Genomic DNA, 19,769 nt, shown 5'->3' on the forward strand with positions numbered 1-19,769 from the left:
GAATGGAAAGTAAAAAAGCCGGCCGGAGTGGCCGTGCGGTTATAGGCGCTACAGTCTGGAACCGCGTGACCACTACGGTCGCAGGTTCGAATCCTGCCTCGGGCATGGATCTGTGTGATGTCCTTAGGTTAGTTAGGTTTAAGTAGCTCTAAGTTCTAGGGGACTGATGACGAGAGTAGTTAAGTCCCATAGTGCTCAGAGCCATTTGAACCATTTTTGAAAGTAAAAAAAAAAGTTTCAGAATTCATTCTTTTAACAGTTTCTTTGTAAACGCTTTTTCTGTCCCACCATCCTACTGATACCAATGGAGCCGCTACAAGGTGCCTAATTTTTTACACCAAAATGTTAAGCCGGCCGCTGTGGCCGAGCAGTTCTAGCCGCTTCAGTCCGGAGCCGCTCTGCTGCTACGGTTGCAGGTTCGAATCCTGCCTTGGGCATGGATGTGTATGATGTCCTTAGGTTAGTTATGTTTAAGTAGTTCTAAGTTCTAGGGGACTGATGAACTCAGATGTTAAGTCCCATAGTGCTTAGAGCCATTTGAACCAAAACGTTATAGTGATATTTGATTATGACACTGCCATTTGAGATCTTGGCTGTACCGGAGGCGATACAAAATGTTACATGTTTTAGTGTCTGCGAATACAATGAGTTACGACGTAGCGTACACTACACTAACGCTGTCCTGAAACGATGTCGGGTTTAGCTAGCACTTGGATCAGTGACCGCCTGGGTCTGTAGAGCGTTGTTGCAAGCTGGCTGCGCTGAGCCCTTTTCAGGTGAATTGAGGAAGTACTCGACTGAGAAACAGCAGCTCCAGTCTGACAACGACGGCGAGACTGGTGTTCTCGCTCGCTCTCGCTCTAAAACTCTGGCTACATATGCCAGGTGTGGGGCGGGTTAAGCAGCGGAGCTGCTGTTCCTGCGGTGACCTCTTTGGGGTGCAGTGGGACCTAACAGGTGGAGCAGTCCTCACTGGGCGTCGGTTATTGTGACGCCGTTTGTTTCTACATCGGGCTGCAAGAGATGATTACTCTCGCAGTAGGTCTGGCCAACGAGTCGTCGGCCTGTGGTGGACCTGGCGGCCCAGACCTCGAATCAGACGGCTCCCAGACTGTTCTGCATTGCTGTAGAACACTCTGACGATTTGCCGGAAGCGCTCCCGCAGGAAAGGGATGCCAGCTTCCTCGTGTAGCAGCCTCGTCGGGTAGCGAGGCGGCCTGTGGAGCGCAAGTCGCAGCGCCCTATTTTGCACGCGTTGGAGCGTCGCGATGTGCGTCGCTGCCGCGTTACCCCACACCACGGCCGCGTATTCCAGTACCCGCCGGACAAGGGACAGATACGTGGTGAGGCCGTGGCGTGGAGGAAGTGTCGATGAAGGGTTGAGCAGAGGGTAAAGCGCACGAAGGCGCCCCACTGCCCGCCCTCTGACGTGTGGCAGCCACGTCAGGTGCCTGTCCAATGTCACCCCGAGGTATTTGCCGGTCCGCAACGACAGGATGGGGCCCCCCATGATGGTGACCGGCGGTAGGTCCGGCGGCAGCCTCTTTCTGCTGAAGATGACAGCCCGACTCTTCGCAGCGTTGAACTTTAGGTGCCATTTCGTGGACCAGGCGCCCATGACGTCGCACCCGAGCTGGAGGCGGCGGCGCATCTGGGCCGCGATCATGCTGCGGGTGAACAACGCCGTGTCGTCAGCATAAAGTGCCAACTCCACGCGTGCCACCCGCGGGGCGTCGGCGGTGTACAGGGAGTACAGCAGGGGGCCGAGGACCGACCCCTGCGGCACTCCCGCTCGAATCTGGCGGTCGGTGGAAGTGCCCCCAGCTGCTCGGACGTGGAATGTGCGTCCCGAGAGATACGAGTGCAGCAGGACCACGTGCGACGTCGGTACCCCGTGCACAAAAAGTTTGTACACGAGGCCGTCGTGCCACACGCAGTCGAAGGGCGAGACTGGTGTGGTGACCACACACGCCTTATATCCGTATACAGAGACACCTATCGGCTGAGGATGATACCGTTGGACTTTCAATGCCTGTTCGGACGGAGTTTAGTTTCAGAGCTTTACTAACCGTGATCTATTGTATGCCTTTGAATGAAAGCTGCGTTCAGGATGACATGTTGTCCTATATAGAACAAATGTAACTGAATTAAAAGCTTGTCGATGTAAGCCCAATCTAACTGGGTTCAAATTTAACCCATAACGGTAACAAGTGCTATACTGCTTCTTCACGTTATATGTTAAATTTAATTCCTCGTACATTCCTGTTAAAAAAAAAAAGTCACAAATTTATCGAAAGTCCCTCAAAGGATGTCGTAAATCTTGACGAGACAGTAACATTTGTGGCTTCAGTTCTTCGAGTGTGTCGATGGAAGGGCTGTACACGTTTAAGATTACCTGAGATAGAAACGTACAGGTGATATTGAATTTTATGATACAGCTTCTGCTCAATCTGTCCCTCTCGGTTTGATGTGGTCTGCACGAATTCCTCTCCCGGGCGAACCTCTTCATCTCAGAGTAGCGCTTACACTTATCATGCTCAGTCATTCCTTGGTGTGCCGCATGACTTGGATGGAGCAGAGTTCTGTAGGGAGTTGTGCAAGTTTGGGCCTATAATTAACATTTCCTTTATTAAACCGTATTTTATAACACCAAACCTAGTACGAATACTAAGCCTTTGCAGTCAATTTCAGTTTCAATAATAAGGATTGCAGAAATCTGATCAAAACAATATGTCTCCCCAACAGAAATACATCCAGCTTATCTCACCAATAGCAATCGTAATATACAACAGAACACAAGATAAAATGTATCCGTGCATTATAACGATAAAAAAATCTTTCTTTGGCCCAGAATGACTCTACAACAGCATTCCAGATTAAATCACAGCTTGTTTCTGCTAGTGATTATTCGTACAAGCAGGCTCCAAACGAAAGAACAAATTACCTTTGTGCCGTGAAAGAGCAATCCTTTCCACTTCTCCTCCATAACGATCCTCCTTAGCTTGTGCTGTTTGGCCCCTTCTGTAGGAACGAACTTCCGGGCTCCTAGTCGGCGGTGCCCACTGAGGAATGGGTATTTAAGGAACATCGTGGGCAGTACAGTGGAGCATCGCCTGGACGAGGAAGCGCGGATGCGGTGTGGGGACTTTGGCCTTTTGTCACTTGTTGTATCGGCAGTGTCTTGTGGCCATACTGAAAGGGGCAGTGGGTGTTGTCAGCAGCCCGACCGGCGCTGTGGTTCCTACTCCGTAGTATAGTGCTAAGTAGAGTTTCATAAGAAAGACGATACTGGAACGACTACACTGCAGAAAGACAGACCGTAATGACGAGCAATTTCTTGGTTCAACTTTACCATTTTGTTTATATTGTCCGTTAAGTGGTGACTGCTGCGCTCTGTTCTGTCTCATTCCGCCCACGATCTATTCTGGCGATAACCCACCGACACTATATGGTTTGTTGTTAGTGACAATATCTGCAAGCAAAATCAGTCTCGTTGCCATTCAGTTGCAGATCTTCAAGAGCGATTAACATATTTGTAGTTTGATTCACCTGTGTGTTATTTGTTGTTGTTTTAATATTATTACTTGTTGAAGGTTTCTTTGTTATTACATTTTTGTTATTATTACTCTGTTTCAAACACAGCTATGTGACTGTGCTGTATGATATTTAATGGAACCTACCGAGTCGTTGCTCGCAAATTAGCCTAATGTACTGAGTTCAGAAAATACGCCACGTATTAGCACTTAATTGGTCCATGTTGTATGATACAACTGTTGCATGATCTTGGATCTTTTCACTTCTGTCTTATATCAAACGAAGGCAAATTTAATAAGCTTACTTTGATGCGAAATTAAAAAAAAGTAATGATAATATTAGTGGCACAAACTTTCAAATCACTTTAACTGTTCGCTGTATTAAAAATTTTTGTTCAACTCATAAATTTTAAGTTCCATTTACCAAATAATTCCGGTACTGCTTAGTCTCTGCTTGGTTAATGATCACATATACTGTCTTGTGAGTCAGTAAAGTTTCCTTAGAATATGAGACTGCATCTTTTACGATATTTAGAATTTCACTTTCATAAACTCGTATGCCACCACAGTCACGGGCGTGCAGAACACTCGACAATAGTCTTGGTCCTATCGAATTTTTCATGGGATGTTGCTCTATTTCAGTGTAATGTTGTAATTTTGTAGCAATTTTATTTACTAGAATAATGTTTAAGATTAGTTTTATTTTTATTGGCTGTTCTGTGCTCTAGCATTAAGGTTGTTCTGGTAAGTTCATCCTGCTGTGTATTCGGTATATCCAAAAGGACTTCATCCACAATATAAAGAGTCTAGATTAGTAAAAAAATTTTGAGGGTTGTCTGTTGTAGTTAACCTTTATAGCATTCGGATCACGGTATCTTTTGGGTGACTAACGCCCGAACAACAGGGATCTGACATGTATCGAGCCTAGAAAATAGTGCATTGATAATAGCTAGGCACTAGCCGAAATCTGGATTAGCCAAATAAAACCTACAGGAAAAGTATGACTGATAGCTACGCTCTATAATTTATACATTTATAAAGATTGAAGTTAATATATGTAATTATGAATATCGCTTAATCGAATTTATTGGAGATGTAAGGATCTTAGGTTTTTAATTGAATGCGGATTGCATTTATTAGAATCTGTGATGCTTTTCTTTAGTTTTATATTTTCTGATTATATCCGTGGTGCCCACTGGACTTGAAAAGTTGTTTAATAAATGTTATTTGATGGTTTAGTTTTGCAATTTGCACTGTGTTCAGCTCAGAACCACTTCCCAGCCCTTTCCCTGCCTTTTCACGCCACTCCATAGAACAATGGGCTCACCATATTTGCAATTTCACTGTCAGAAATGTGACACTGTATCACAGCCACGGACGAGAAAAACACTTGGCACAACTATATTTCTCACTGGCTCGCCGCGCGTTCACACTCGTACAATAACAAACTGAATCCAACGAATTCCACCTATTCCGTTGCGCGCTGCTGTCCTGAAATGTAATTGGCCAAACACGGACGCCTACCACTGCCTGATAATGGCAAATACGAGTCACAGACGCACACGTCACTTCATGCTCTGCACCATCTCACTGCAACCAACTTCTCGACCTTTCCTCCTCCCTGACTGTGAACAGCCGTCTTCTCCCAGGCACCGACAAGACGACACGGCCTGCCGCCTCAGCTCGATGCTGTTCGCGTTACAGCGGGCCATGAGCCCCCTCTGACCGTTACAGTACACTTATGCTGTTTCCACGCTGCTCTGTGTTACTCGGCACTCTCCGTCCAGGGCTTAGTTTGCTTGGTGGAGGTCTACGAACCGCCAATCCGCTCTGCCGCACTTCCTGACTCCGGCCATAACGACGCTCGCATCAGTCCTACGCTATGCTAGTGACCTGTTTTGGAATGCACCACTGCAGTCTACCAGAAAACTAGGCTTCAGCGACGTGAAGTTGAAAATGCCGCAATATATACATTGGATATGATCCCATTTCTGTCTTCCATTGCAGTTTTTACCAGCTACGGTTTTTCCTAGTTCCAAGGTATATTAACACGTCATACTGTGCAGTGCCATCTTCTTGTCAAATGGTCTTGACACGTCCCTTTCCGTGACGATCCTGCGGAGAACTCGCTTTCTTATGTTAAAAGCCCACCTATGTTTTCAACCTCCTACTATACCACTGCAACCAAACGCGCTGGTTCTCTTCTTTCTGGTTATTATTGTAAGACGTGTAAATTTCTATTGTCTATTGTCAAATCACAATTTATGAAAGATGTTTATATTTTATTAATAGGATTAAGTATGAATAATTAATATTTGTCATTTTGGAAATAATTGTGGTAGCAGGGAATGTGTGCACCAAAGTATTGTTGGCGGGAGGGACCGCACATTGATATAATTTTAAAAAGGGCGGGAAACAGCGCGTAGGGATACATTTTAAGAAAAGAGCGGGAAAGACCGCGCATTGATACATTTTGTAATGGTAGCAGGGATTGTCTGCACCAGAAAGCATTGATGGCGTGAGACACCGCACTTGAGCGTTCGTAGGTAGTCAGCAGTAAGTGAGATGTGAAGCGAGTCGGTAGCAGGTCTGAAGTGAGAGGTTGAGAGGAGCGGTGTGCCTGCCAGCCACCAGCTATGATTTACAAGAGATTATAAACGGATGTACAGAGACATCAGGTCACTGTTATCATAAGAGGAACAAATATTATTGATTTTTTATTTTTATTTTTTATTTTTTGAGAAAGCAAGGCTACTGAAGGTATGTTTGGGCAATGCTAGTTGTATGATTATTGTAAAAATTAAGTCCAATTTGAACGTTTGTAAAATCATTTCATTACCAACAGTAAATATTTGAAGAATCGTTTTCAGAATATAATTAATTTTTGCCAGCAATATTGCATTACTAATTATAATCCATCCCAAAAACGTAAAACGTAAAACTTCGCAAAATTTTATTGTTGTCTTGTAAAAGTTCAACTATGAATTACGTAACTTGAGTCAAATTAATTAAAGAATAACATCAGCTTTGCTATTAAAAAATAACGACAGTTTTGGTAATAAATACAGCCACTTATTATGACAACCCACCAGCAGCTAATAGAGTATAGTAAAACAGAGTAAGTATATTCATGTCGCAGTTCGATGTAGCAGTCATACGGCGATCCAGTAACAGTAAAAAAGGTAAGGAACAGTTTTGGGTTATTGCAGGTAACGACTGAGGGCCACGACGACGACACATTCTATGTTTCGTGGAAATAATCAGCAAATCACTTTCAATAAGCAGCAGTTAAATTTGTATACGAAGATTGCACTTATAATTATTGAGGAAGAGAATTAATTTCAAAGGGAAGATTTCATTTCTAATTATTATGCAAGAGATAGAAATCCTAAGGGAAGGGTTCATAGGTTATTGTAGAAGGGGAGGTTGCGTAACAAAAGAGATATAGAGGAGACGGGAAGGTTTCATTATCTCACGGTACACAATTCACTTCCACACAATACTATGATCAAAACGTCTATTCGTAGAATTTTATTTCTCAAGTTAGGGTCAATGTTTGACAGTAGACTTCTTTTGCCCGATAGGTCATGTTGACACGTTAGATGTCGTCTCTCATCAGCAGTGAAATTGTCGGCGCTCCATCAAACACACAGAATAGTACATTCTCCAACTAGGGCCATTGGTGAAATTTGATCCCAATTAGATGGGAACCCAGTCAAAGTTAACATTTTGGAAACACTTTTTATTCCACAGTTTCGTCTTGACACGCCGCCTGTTTGCTCACATCCAGTGCGCGCGCTTTTGATGGTGAATGAGAGACTGTTGATGTTCAGTTTTAACATAATATTACAGATAGTTGTATAAGGCCGGTTTTTGACCCCTTTTTCGGTATGTGGGAACCCGTAGCTCAGCAAGTGTCCTGGTCTCACAGGAGCGTATCACGGGAGCGTTCTGTATTGCTTCATGCTGTTTTATAATTGACTTAATTGACTTCCGCTGCGTAGGGAAAAATTGCTGACTGTGAACGCTGGGTTACCCCATTCTCTTTTTTGATCAGAACATGACCTGATTTTATTGCACCTGACGATTGAGGTAAAATGCTGCAAAACAGATCGCTCTCATAAATGAAGTACTTTCACCTTAAGCAGTTTTATCCTCAAATATGTTGTATGCAGGCTGTGGATGCCCTGAATACAAAGCCTTACGCATGATAACACTTTTTGTAGAAACGGTACAATTTTACACTTGAAGACAGTGGCGGCTCGTAAGAACACATCAGCAATTATCTTGCGAACGGCTCGCTGGAGAAAGCGTGTTAACTGGGAAGTTAAGTACATCTGTTTTAGTATACTTCCACCCTTATAACATTTCACTATCTGTTTTGATACATCCACTTTATTTAGAAAAACTAAGAAATGAAAAGAGTCTAATCAGGACAACTTAACTTGCATCAAAGACCATCTTTATGATATATGGACCCCTAGGCCGAACCTGGTACGAAGGCTCTGCTAGGGACAGTTTTCTGAAAAGTAACTCTTAAAAAATATAATTTCATAGTTGTTATGCCGAAGCCGAGGTAGCCCCTTAGGGCCGGCAACCCGTATTACACCACAGAGGACGGGGTTCTCTATTTCCAAGGCGTACTAAAAGCACCATGGTAAACAGCGGTAGACATTCCGAGCACTACTTCCTGCAGGCGGAACTCGAGCCACGGCCTGCAGGAAGTATCACTACGCCAAAACCTGATTGGCTGGAGAAAGCTATTTAGGGGCTAGAACGAGGTTCAATTCACTCCGCATGCCGACCTCGTGGACTTCGACCGCTGAAGATTACGTCTTCGACTCTGAATTGGACTTTTACTAGTGTGTGTGTGTGTGTTACCACGAACCTTTCTGGAAAATTAGAAGTGAAATTAGGAGACTTTTACTGGCATCGTTATTGTTACCTTTCTTTTGTTGTTCAGTCGTAACCCTGTAAACGTACGTAAATAAAAGTTTGTGAAAAATTGCGAATTATCAGTCACTACAATAGTAATTTTAGAATTCAAATTTAAGGCTTATTATTTAAGTGTCTAAACTCTTACTACACAGTTGCTTTATTTTATAACTAATGAATAAGTCGATTAAAAATTAGAAGCATTGAAATCATTATAGACAGTATCAAGACCAACTATATTTATTATACAGTGTACAAAAAATTTATATTCATGTCAACCAAAAGAAACAGTATTCTTATTTTATAAACAGTGTATTGTAATTTTAAGCTATTGGTAGTGGTATAAATGTTGCGACCAAAGAACGTTATTAATACATTTTCGCCGGCCGCGGTGGTCTAGCGGTTCTGGCGCTGCAGTCCGGAACCGCGGGACTGCTACGGTCGCAGGTTCGAATCCTGCCTCGGGCATGGGTGTGTGTGATGTCCTTAGGTTAGTTAGGTTTAAGTAGTTCTGAGTTCTAGGGGACTTATGACCTAAGATGTTGAGTCCCATAGTGCTCAGAGCCATTTGAACCATTTAATACATTCTCACCAAAAAAGCATGTATTTGTTTGGCTTCAGAATCTCTCGCCAAGAATACTACGGTTGCCGCAAGACTTTGCTGTGACTCCACGGCTCAACTCATAAGTTGTCTGTCGGAAGCTAAGGGTGTTACGCCACCTTGTAAATTTCTTGCAGTACATCGTTAACGAATCAAGTTATCTGACAGTTGGTTTCCCCTGCTTCAAGAGTTCGAGAATCAGCGATTAGTGGAATAAAATTCAGGGTGTTCGTTTGGGTGGTATGAGGTATGGAAGACATCTGCTTTCTCAGAAATCGAACTCATTCAAGACTGCCAAAATTCTCTTTAACATGCTTTTAAAAGTACTGACGATTTTACCAGCAGAAGTGTCAACCGTTATACCTGACACACCCCAGAATATAATGTGAGGGCGCGGGTTTTGAAACTTAAATGCTGACATAATTCGCCGTCACATGAAAACTTCGGCCGAGTAAAGTGATACAAAACACAAGGAGCGATAAAATATTTTCCGTTCGGCTGCCGTACGGTCCAGAATCGGTATGCCAAACAGGCAAAATCGCCTTGAGCACTGAGGCAATCGTCTCACCGACGCACCAGATAGAAGATACCTGTTTCGTAAAGTACTTTGTCCTGCTGTGTGAAGAAGTCCGTAACTTCCTACTGTACATCCTCTTCCGACAGGAATCGTCGACCCTTCAAGACTCTGGCTTTGGAGTACACACGACTGATTGTAATAATTGTGATAAATATTATATCCTGCCAAACTGTTCGCTCTTTTAACGTAAGGTTTAAGGAACATTCACAGCCACATAAGAAAACTGCTTTGGGACAGCATTTATCAGAAACTGCTCATTCTACAGGGAGAACTGCGTATTCCCCGCAGGGATGAAAAGGCCTTTCTCTCAACATGTTAGAAGAGCTTGAAATTTATAAAGCATAGAAACAAGAGCCAAGAAAAGAGCTCAGTTAGCAAAGCGTTTTTTTTTAATCCAATGCCTGCATCGGTCTATTGGACAATTTCTACTTTAATCACAGGACGCCTTTGTTCTATATATGTTGCTTATGGCTATTACAGAGTGCTTTACACATTTACTTAGTTTTCTTACGTTGATCGTATAACGCTAGTGTTTTCTTTGCCCTTCTCTGTTTACATAATATACTTAATTAACTTGATAATATCGTTAATGGACTGGTACGGTGTTTTTCCATTCTTTTCTTGGAACGGCGTGCCGCAGTGTACGAGGACTCTCTGGCCGTTGCGTTCCTCTAACCCTTTGCTCTCCTATGCAGCATTCTGGCGGTATCGCCAGCATGGGGTGCTGATTATTTTCTGCAGTCTGTTTTCATTCATTCGGCTTCTTTAGCTATTTGTTTTGTTATTTTAATTTTATTCTGTATAATTCGAAAGCTGTTTATTGTTTATATCATTATCTAAAATTCGCCTCTCGAGCGCATCAGAATTACTGTCACTTAACTTTCTTTCTTTTTAACAATCTGGTTTTTGTCATGTTTTAATTTACTGCAGTTTATAAGTGTAATGACTTTTATATCTTATAAGCCCTCTGCGGACTTTACTGATTTTTTTTTTTTTTTTTTTTACGTCGTACAATTATCATTGAAGAACATGTGTACCTACAGTAGCGACATCTGGCGAGCTTCCGATACAAACATTTTATGGCTACTTTACAACAGTTTAATTTGAACTGTTAACAAGATGAACATAGTATATACTATAATTTACATACGTGTGACGATGCTGGCGCTGATTTGTGTTTTGCAAAAAAATGTTCAAATGTGTGCGAATTCCTAAGGGACTAAACTGCTGAGGTCATCGGTCCCTAGACTTACACACTACTTAAACTAACTTAACGCTAAGGACAGCACTCACACCGATGCCCGAGGGAGTACTCGAACCTCCGTCGGGAGGGTGTGTTTAGCATTTGTTGATGCCACTAAGACTCCAGTATATTACGACATGCTTTTTCATAAAACAGGTATGCCTCCTCATTTTTAAAGCGCATAGTTTTCACATGAATGTCAATAATACTTTTCATCATGCTCTATTTGATTGTTTTAAGCCATAGAAAATCCACTAGTTGTATTTGTGTTTGTTCCCATATTTTGCTACAGATCTGAAGATGGTCACTGCTGACCGAAACCGATAGTTTGAGGACCAACAAATTTGTGACCATAGACGTGAAACAAAGTAAATTATTGGAGCCTCCAAAGACTGTTTTAAGGGTCCGAAGTCGTGATATTCGCACAGGCCACCGATCACTTCGTAGATAGCACGGATGTGGGCAAATCGCAGCGAACAGTCGCTAATCTTTGGTCCCCATAGAAATCCGAGGCAATCTGATGGACCGCATGCGATTCATGCAACCAATATGACTGACTGGCCGGTTAGCGGCAGTCTGTGGCAGTACGGCTGCGCCTCGTTTCTCTATGTATTGAGGTAGGTTGTGCAGCTTTGTTTCATTTCGCTTTGCCCAACTTGAGTAAGACATTTACGTTAAAATTTATAGCTATTCAGAGACTACGAACTACTCTGAGGAGTGAAGTGGAAGCTGGAATTGCTATTTATGTTAATAGGTAATGCAAAATACACCCTACAATTTTGTAAAAATTAGCATTTTGATGCTTGAGCTATAGAAGTAGAGCTGTCGAAAAATTCATAGTAATAGTCGCGACACAGTGTGCTCCTTCTTAATATGTTGAGTTGTTTTTAAAATAATGAAACGCATTTTTAAGGTTTTTAACTTCTACTGGAATGACAACGTAGCTACTGTAGTGTTAAGAGAACATTTTAATTTACATGTTCAGAACAAATCTATTACACAGCTTGTGAGTTAACGAGCATTTCGCTCTCATTTAAGCATATGGCTGAAAGAGACAGCCGTCCAGGAATTGTGAAACGAATCCTGTCGCCCAGGACCGTGTGCCACAAAGAGAGCAGATTCGCCAGGAGAGGGGGAAATTCACAGGCTTCTATGGTGCTGAATGAGGCCAGGCTGATCAGGCCTAAGCGCTGTAGTGTGCGAGTGAGACAGACGAGAACCTACATCTTAGGTAAACCCCGTAGGCACTGTTTGTACCCAGGGAGGTTTAGCAGTGTTAAATACGGTGGACCTAAGATGGGTCATAAAGGGAAACTGAAACGTCCCCTTAGAACAATTGTATACGAGACTGTGCTTAACCTGACACACAATATTATTTAGCGCAACGCAATCTGACTTTCAAAAATCCCTACAAAAGAATGGCCCTGACTAACATTAACCTATACCTTTCACAAATCACTTAACTCACAAAAATCTTCGTTACTGGAACTACTGCAATACAGCGAGCGCCACTACTGCCAGCTAAATAAAAGATTCAAACTACTGAAGGCACTAACTACTGATAGGGATAGTTAGCAAATGAAAGATTCTAATAGAGAACAAACACTGTATTTACCTTAATATCATCAAAAGTCATAATATATGTAATTTCAAAACTCCGCCATTTCCTTCCACACATCCACCACTGCTGGCGGCTCACCTCTAACTGAGCAACGCTACGCGCTGTTCACATCCAGCTGCCGCTGCCCAACACTAAAATGGCAGACAACAATGCAAACTAGCCACAGACTGCACACAGCACAGCCAGTGATTTTCATATAGAGCGCTACGTAACGTTGCCAATAAGAAAACATAAACAGCCTACTTACATAGAGAAAACATAAACAGCCTACTTACATAGCCCCCATGCTCCCCACAAAAAATTTTACAAAATATTTTTGGGCAGTGGCCAATAATGATTTGAAAAAATATTTCATAATTACAATAACAAAGATATCAAATGCACACACTTATTTATACAATGTTGGTCAAAAGCTAAAATTTTCTCACAGTCCATAAAGACAGTCCAGATTGTTCATCACAGTAAAATTTCAGTGTTTTTTTTTTCAAAGTCTGAGCAGTAAAAGACAATGCACACGGAAGTAGTGGATTTCCATGCAGTATTGAAGAAGTAGTGTTGTCCTTCCAACAGAAAGACAGTGCTGACTCTTGACATGCAGACAGGTAACGGGCCACAACACAGCAAACCCACAGCAGAGTCATTCGAACTTTTGAAGAATATTGGTAGGTAGGTCATCACAGAGCAGACCCACTGTTGTCCTGGTAGAGATTACGGTATTGGTGGGCCACCAGAGGTGCAGACCCACTGCAGTCCTTATAGAAATAATGGTATTGGTGGGTTATCAAAGGTGTAGACCCACTGTAGTCCTGGTAGAGATAGCCAGCAGCCATCTGTTGTGACTGTGCGGGTGCACAATCACCATCAAAAAGTCTTGCAGAGAATATAGCAAGTCCATAATCACCACTTGTGCACTCACAAAGTTTTTTGGAGTTGTCCTTAGAACCAGCAGTGCTGTTATCCAGTCCCTTGCTGAATTAGTAACACACGTGCAAACACTAACAGTCCCAACTTCTCACATATTGTCCATATACTACGACCAACAGAAATGTGTGCAGTGAAATGAATGCTTACAAGTTACTTAATTTGATGAACTGGTGTCAATTACAATGTTATAACATGAGAATACAATTACAAAGGTACAAAATACATCATTAAAGAACATAAAAATACAGATAACATTTGTAGTACAGGCTTTACAAAAGAATTGAACTAACATATACATCAGTGTTACAGGAATTATGACATGAGTAAATACATAGAAGATCAGAATAACTTTTGAAACAACACCATCACATATGAGCAACAAAACAGAATAGATAATGTCTCAACATCTTTACAAAGTAAATAACAGAGTATTAGAAAATGTCAACAACATAGTTCTCATCAGCTAAACACATAAAGACAGGAAGAACACAAATACACAAGGGTACACAAACATATAGAGGGATGACACAAAAGGAAAGGACAGGGTTTGTTTTACTGCAGTATTTTGCACAGAGATCTCCCTTTGTTCATCATTATTCCCAAAAGTACTATCTAAGCCGGCTTTCTGTATTCTGTTCACATCCTTTTTCAAAATTGTTTTTCTCCACTGTACAGTACTTTTTTTTGGCCAAACCATTTTCATATAGCTTCTCAATACATTTCTTCCAAGTCATCATAGTTAGTTTCTTATATAGTCTACCCCTCTTAAGCTAACTTAAATCTACTGAGCTCAGATGCTAAACTAAGGGACTAGGCAATGCAGCAGCATAAAACAATTAACACAAACATCAAGGACAAAAATTTTAAATAGGCAAAGCAATTGCAGTACTACAACTAATAAAAGGCACTGTGCAGCAAACAAGAAAAATAAAACAGTAGTAAAACTAGCTTAGAAGAGTAACACAAAGTCAAATTCAGTAACACTATGCCTGGCAAACAGCAGCAGCAACTTATACCTAAACATGACATAGCTCAAGCAGAAAAAATATTACAGTAAAAACAACAATGCAGATAAGGGAAATGCATATTCACATCTTAATGTATATGTAATTAAAGTGGTGCACCACAACAACTTATTGTAAAAAAAATATTACCATGTACTTGAAAAGAAAATTATGTGTCCAGTTACTGTTACTAGTCCCTTCTTATTGTTCTTTCCTTTCCAAGTGCTCCTTTTTTAAAGAATGTGGATTACAAAATTATTATTTAATAGATCTGTTGACAGAAAGTGTTCACATTAGCAAATGCATTTTATTTTATAAAAGCAATGCTGCAACACAGCTGGAAACCAGATATCAAATGAAATAAGCAACTATGTACAAAGTAAAGCATAAGAACATCATTCAGTAGTCATGAGGCATTTCATAAGTTAGTAGAAGAATCTCTCAACTACAGAGACAGTAGTCATAATCAGGTGTATAGACATAAAAATATTTCTCGTCATTTCCTTAGGCATGTCAATAAATATCATAAATTAAGAGCTCCACAGTGTAATCATATGTTTTCAAGTTCGACCATGTCGTTATTGCGATGCTTTCTACAAAGGAATGTCATTAGCGGGGGTTTAGGCCTCTTTTTTTCTCTACCTAATGGCTTTCTTTTGTCAGACGACTACCTCTCAGCTGGGCACCAAAAACGCATTACGTCAAGATCACTTACCTTTCTTAACGAAATATTTATGACAGCAGTTTCCGCTACATTGGCAGTCTCATATAAAAATATTTCACAGGTCGAGAATTTGCGTTTCAGTTCTGTAGAAACAAAATCCTGTAAATATAACAGTGTCCAAAAAATTTTCGCCATCATTGTGATACATTCACGCATTTACACACATTTCATAACTCTAAAAGTACGATTCTTGGTTTCCAACATCCTTTTTCACAAGTCAGAGTCCCTATCCACTACTCATTATTCCTTATCTCATTATACATATATATTTATTCGTCGGCACTTCTTCAATATTTCATCATAAGAGATACGTAGCATAATCAAATAACTCATATAGCATCAGCCTATTAATCATAACCATACCTCAGCAGCATAATACACATCGTCATCGTAATAATAACATCATAACACCTCAGTCAAATCTCAAAACCGTCGTAGCTTCCTGCAATAATTTCAAAACCTAAAAAAATTCTCTGCTCATTTAAATAGCGTCATCTACCTCAAACGTACTTTAAAATCATGCTCCCTTACCAAATACATCATTCAAAGCTCTCATAGTATCACAATGGTACCAAAAAAATATGAACAGTTCACAAACTACAGACAAAATACAATTTCGTAAGTGTGAAGTTATCCAATGGTGTAATTACGTAAACATCTGACACTGCCGTAGTAAAAAAGTTTGTCTCAGTTAAACGATCAGAAAGCTATGTAATTTATGTGTTAGAGGAATATGGTACCAATATGTAAAATTGTATAAGCAAATACCATATTAGCTAGGGCTCCTTGTGCTTGCCAAACACATGGTACACAAAGAAGGCGTGTACCCCCCTGCATTAGTAGCGTCGTGATAAAATCGTGTAGCTGTCACATTAACTAACCACTGTGTCATCTGGTATCTCCCAGAAAGTACTTTAATTCAGAATGTATTTTCAAGTAAACCAAAATGTTGCATTAAAATCTCATTAATAGTACTGGTAAATATTCTAAGTATGTGAGCCTTATAGCCGTTACGTAATCGTGCAACTAACAAGCAAGAATGTACACACACAATAACACTGTGTCGTCTGTTTGCAAAAACAATGCATTCGTAATTTCTGTTTAAATAAGTTCTCTTGGTTCTTGACTGGATATTTAACTTTAAACATTGTTGCATGGTAACAGTTTCTAAAGCATACTAGTAACGTGAAGTGAAACGTTTTATGGCAAAGACAAAGTTAAAAAGCAGATTATCTTTCAATAAACGATTTTACATGTGAAATGTGGTGTAAACCTTTACTCTTCCTAGTATGCAGAGTTTCAATTTCAACGCAATTATCATGCGGTATTCGTCCGTAAAGAATACTGGAATTTTGCTCAAGGTTAGCATCAATGTTATTTTTCCCTGAGCCAGCGGGCACAGGTGGCTGCCTGCAGTGTGAGTCATTGTCTGTTTTTTGTTGGCGCGCGCCGTTACTGGGATTTGGAGACTTAACTTCTACAAATTCACCGTGACGAGAATCCCGCCAGTTCTGATGCACTTCAGGTCTGTCGTTTTGTCGGTAGTTGCTGTAGATTATTTCTCGTCGGTTAAGTGGTGGAGAATTTCTCCCTGAATTATCACTGCATGGTGGACCGTTGCGTCTGAAGTTATTCTGTCTCCCGTGATAATAATTGTTCTGGTTGCCAAATTGTCTGTTTCTATGATTGTCTCTGTCATATTCATTACTACAGAAATGCGATCTTTCTCTGTAACTATTATTACTCTGCCAACGGTTGTCATACGGGTGGTGTCTGTTTTGGTCACGATTTGTGTTGTGAGAATAGCTTTGTCGTGTCCAGTTATTATTTCTTTGATCGCGGAATTGTGACGGATGTGACCTGTAGTTGTTGTGTTCCTGTTTTCGCGTTACGCGACTGTCAGTGTCAATTTCTAGTTCTTGTAACAGTCCCTGAAAAGCTTCAATGTCGTCTTTGCAACGTCGTGCTAAAATAATATGTCGTAAATGTTCAGGCAATTTGGTTAAGCAAATGCGAATGAGCTCTGAGGGGCTGTATGGGTTTGACAGGTACTGATTCTTGTGCAACATGTCTTCAAAATATTTCACAAGACTGGAAAATTCAGATTGTTCGAAATGTTTCATCATTATGATGCTATGCTTTACTCGGTCTTGTGTGGCTTGAGACCAATATGCTGAGAGGAACGAATGGTAAAATTCTCATTCACTGTGGCAATCGTGAATGACCGATCGCATTCTTACAGCTGGTTCATCCTCCAAGTAGCCACACATAAATTCTAACCTGTCCTCCAATGACCAGTTGGGAGGAAAACAATGAGAGAATTGATGGAGCCACGCTTGTGGATGAATGTCGTTGGCAGAATTCTTAAACGTTTTGAATTTACGTGTAGTAATGAACAGCTTATAGTCAAAATCATCGTGTCGGCGAGTAGCAAATCGGTCATCGTTACGTCGTGTCGGCGGTTCCATCTCAAATTTCGGTGTACCTTGCCAATTCCTTTCATAATTACCGAAATGCCCTGTGTTATTATTTTGTGGCTTTTCCGTATTTCTATGTCCCTCTTCCCGTATTGGGGCGCGAGTGTCCTCTGAAATACGTAATTCTTGTATTACCTGTGTCAACTGATCTTGTACTTCCCGGATTTCTCTTTTGTACTGTGTATTGATTTGATTTTGATTTTGTTTGAATTTTCTTATTTGTTCATACTCTTCTGTGTCAGTGAAGGCTATGGGTCTTGTGTCATTCAGATCATCATCTACCTTTGTAGATAAGTTAGTGACCTGATCCGAAAGTTCGGCTACTTTCTCCGATAGTGTACTTATTTCCTCCATGTGTCTTTCTGAACCAGTTTTCAGGGTATCTACTGTGTCCTTTAAATTTTCCTGAGTTTTTGCAAGTTGCGTAACCGAATCGGTAGATGCAACTGAGTCAATTTTAGCCTGCAAGGTCTCATGATTGTCATGAACAATAGTTTGCAGTTCTTTTATGGCTGCTTCGTGATTCTATAACGCATTTTCATGACGCGAAAAAATAGGTTGGAAATGCTCACAAATTTGTGTTTTTACTTCACTACAGACTTTTTGACATTTCGATTCGATGTTATGTAAATCAGTAGTTAAATCTTCACGTGTTTGTTCAAGTGTGGTGTCTAACTTTTGAAGATTTTGTTCCATTGTGTCTAACTTTTTAAGATTTTGTTCCACTGTGTCTAACTTTTTAAGATTTTGTTCCACTGTGTCTAACTTTTTAAGATTTTGTTCCACTGTGGCTAACTGTTGCTGTGTTTGTCTCTGGTATTGTTCCATTGTGTCTAACTTTTGAAGCTTTTGCTGTGTTTGTCTCTGATTTTGTTCCATTTGTTGCATTAGTTGTAATAACAATGCATTAGTGTCTGGAATCTGTTCCTCTACGCTTTTCGGCAGTACATTTGCACCGGCAACATTCACATTTTGACAAGCTGAAAATGTGTCTTGACTTATTTGAGAAAACGGTGAGGACGCAAAACCTGAATCTACAGTATTCGTAAAATTGTGTCCTGTCATTTCGGATTCCTGAGGCGAGCTGTTGCCGACCAATCGATCGATAATGCTTCCCTGTTGACTAAGTGTTTCACTGTCTACACCACTGTTTGCAGCTCGCTCCATTTCCCTATGCACAATTACCAAATTACTACTTTCAACATTAGTTAATTCATTACACGGTGGCGCTAACACACTGCTTTCGTCTTCACTGTCATTTCTCAGTTTACTTTGGAGCCTAGTATTACGTTTTTCACACGCCATTATTGTCACAATATTTCACATGACAACACAAAAAAACACAATTTGAAGAGCAAAAATAAGAGAACACATTAACATAGAACTGAAAATAATATCTAGTTAATTGCAAGCGCAGCTGCGAAATACTTGGTGCAAATCTACATGCATGCCACAACTGTTTTACTGTGCAACAATGAAAAACCACAACTACCAAGGAAATTCTCTCTATAATTACGCGCTAGCAATAAACAAAAGCTACACTAAATACACAAACTACAAGAAAAAATCAGAAGATTCCAGTGAGGTATCCTAGGCTAAGGGTCGACATATGAAATGTCCCCTTAGAACAATTGTATACGAGACTGTGCTTAACCTGACACACAATATTATTTAGCGCAACGCAATCTGACTTTCAAAAATCCCTACAAAAGAGTGGCCCTGACTAACATTAACCTATACCTTTCACAAATCACTTACCTCACAAAAATCTTCGTTACTGGAACTACTGCAATACAGCGAGCGCCACTACTGCCAGCTAAATAAAAGATTCAAACTACTGAAGGCACTAACTACTGATAGGGATAGTTAGCAAATGAAAGATTCTAATAGAGAACAAACACTGTATTTACCTTAATATCATCAAAAGTCATAATATATGTAATTTCAAAACTCCGCCATTTCCTTCCACACATCCACCACTGCTGGCGGCTCACCTCTAACTGCGCAACGCTACGCGCTGTTCACATCCAGCTGCCGCTGCCCAACACTAAAATGGCAGACAACAATGCAAACTAGCCACAGACTGCACACAGCACAGCCAGTGATTTTCATATAGAGCGCTACGTAACG

Source organism: Schistocerca cancellata, chromosome 7 (assembly GCF_023864275.1).
Source record: "Schistocerca cancellata isolate TAMUIC-IGC-003103 chromosome 7, iqSchCanc2.1, whole genome shotgun sequence".
NCBI classification, from domain to species: Eukaryota; Metazoa; Arthropoda; class Insecta; order Orthoptera; family Acrididae; genus Schistocerca; species Schistocerca cancellata.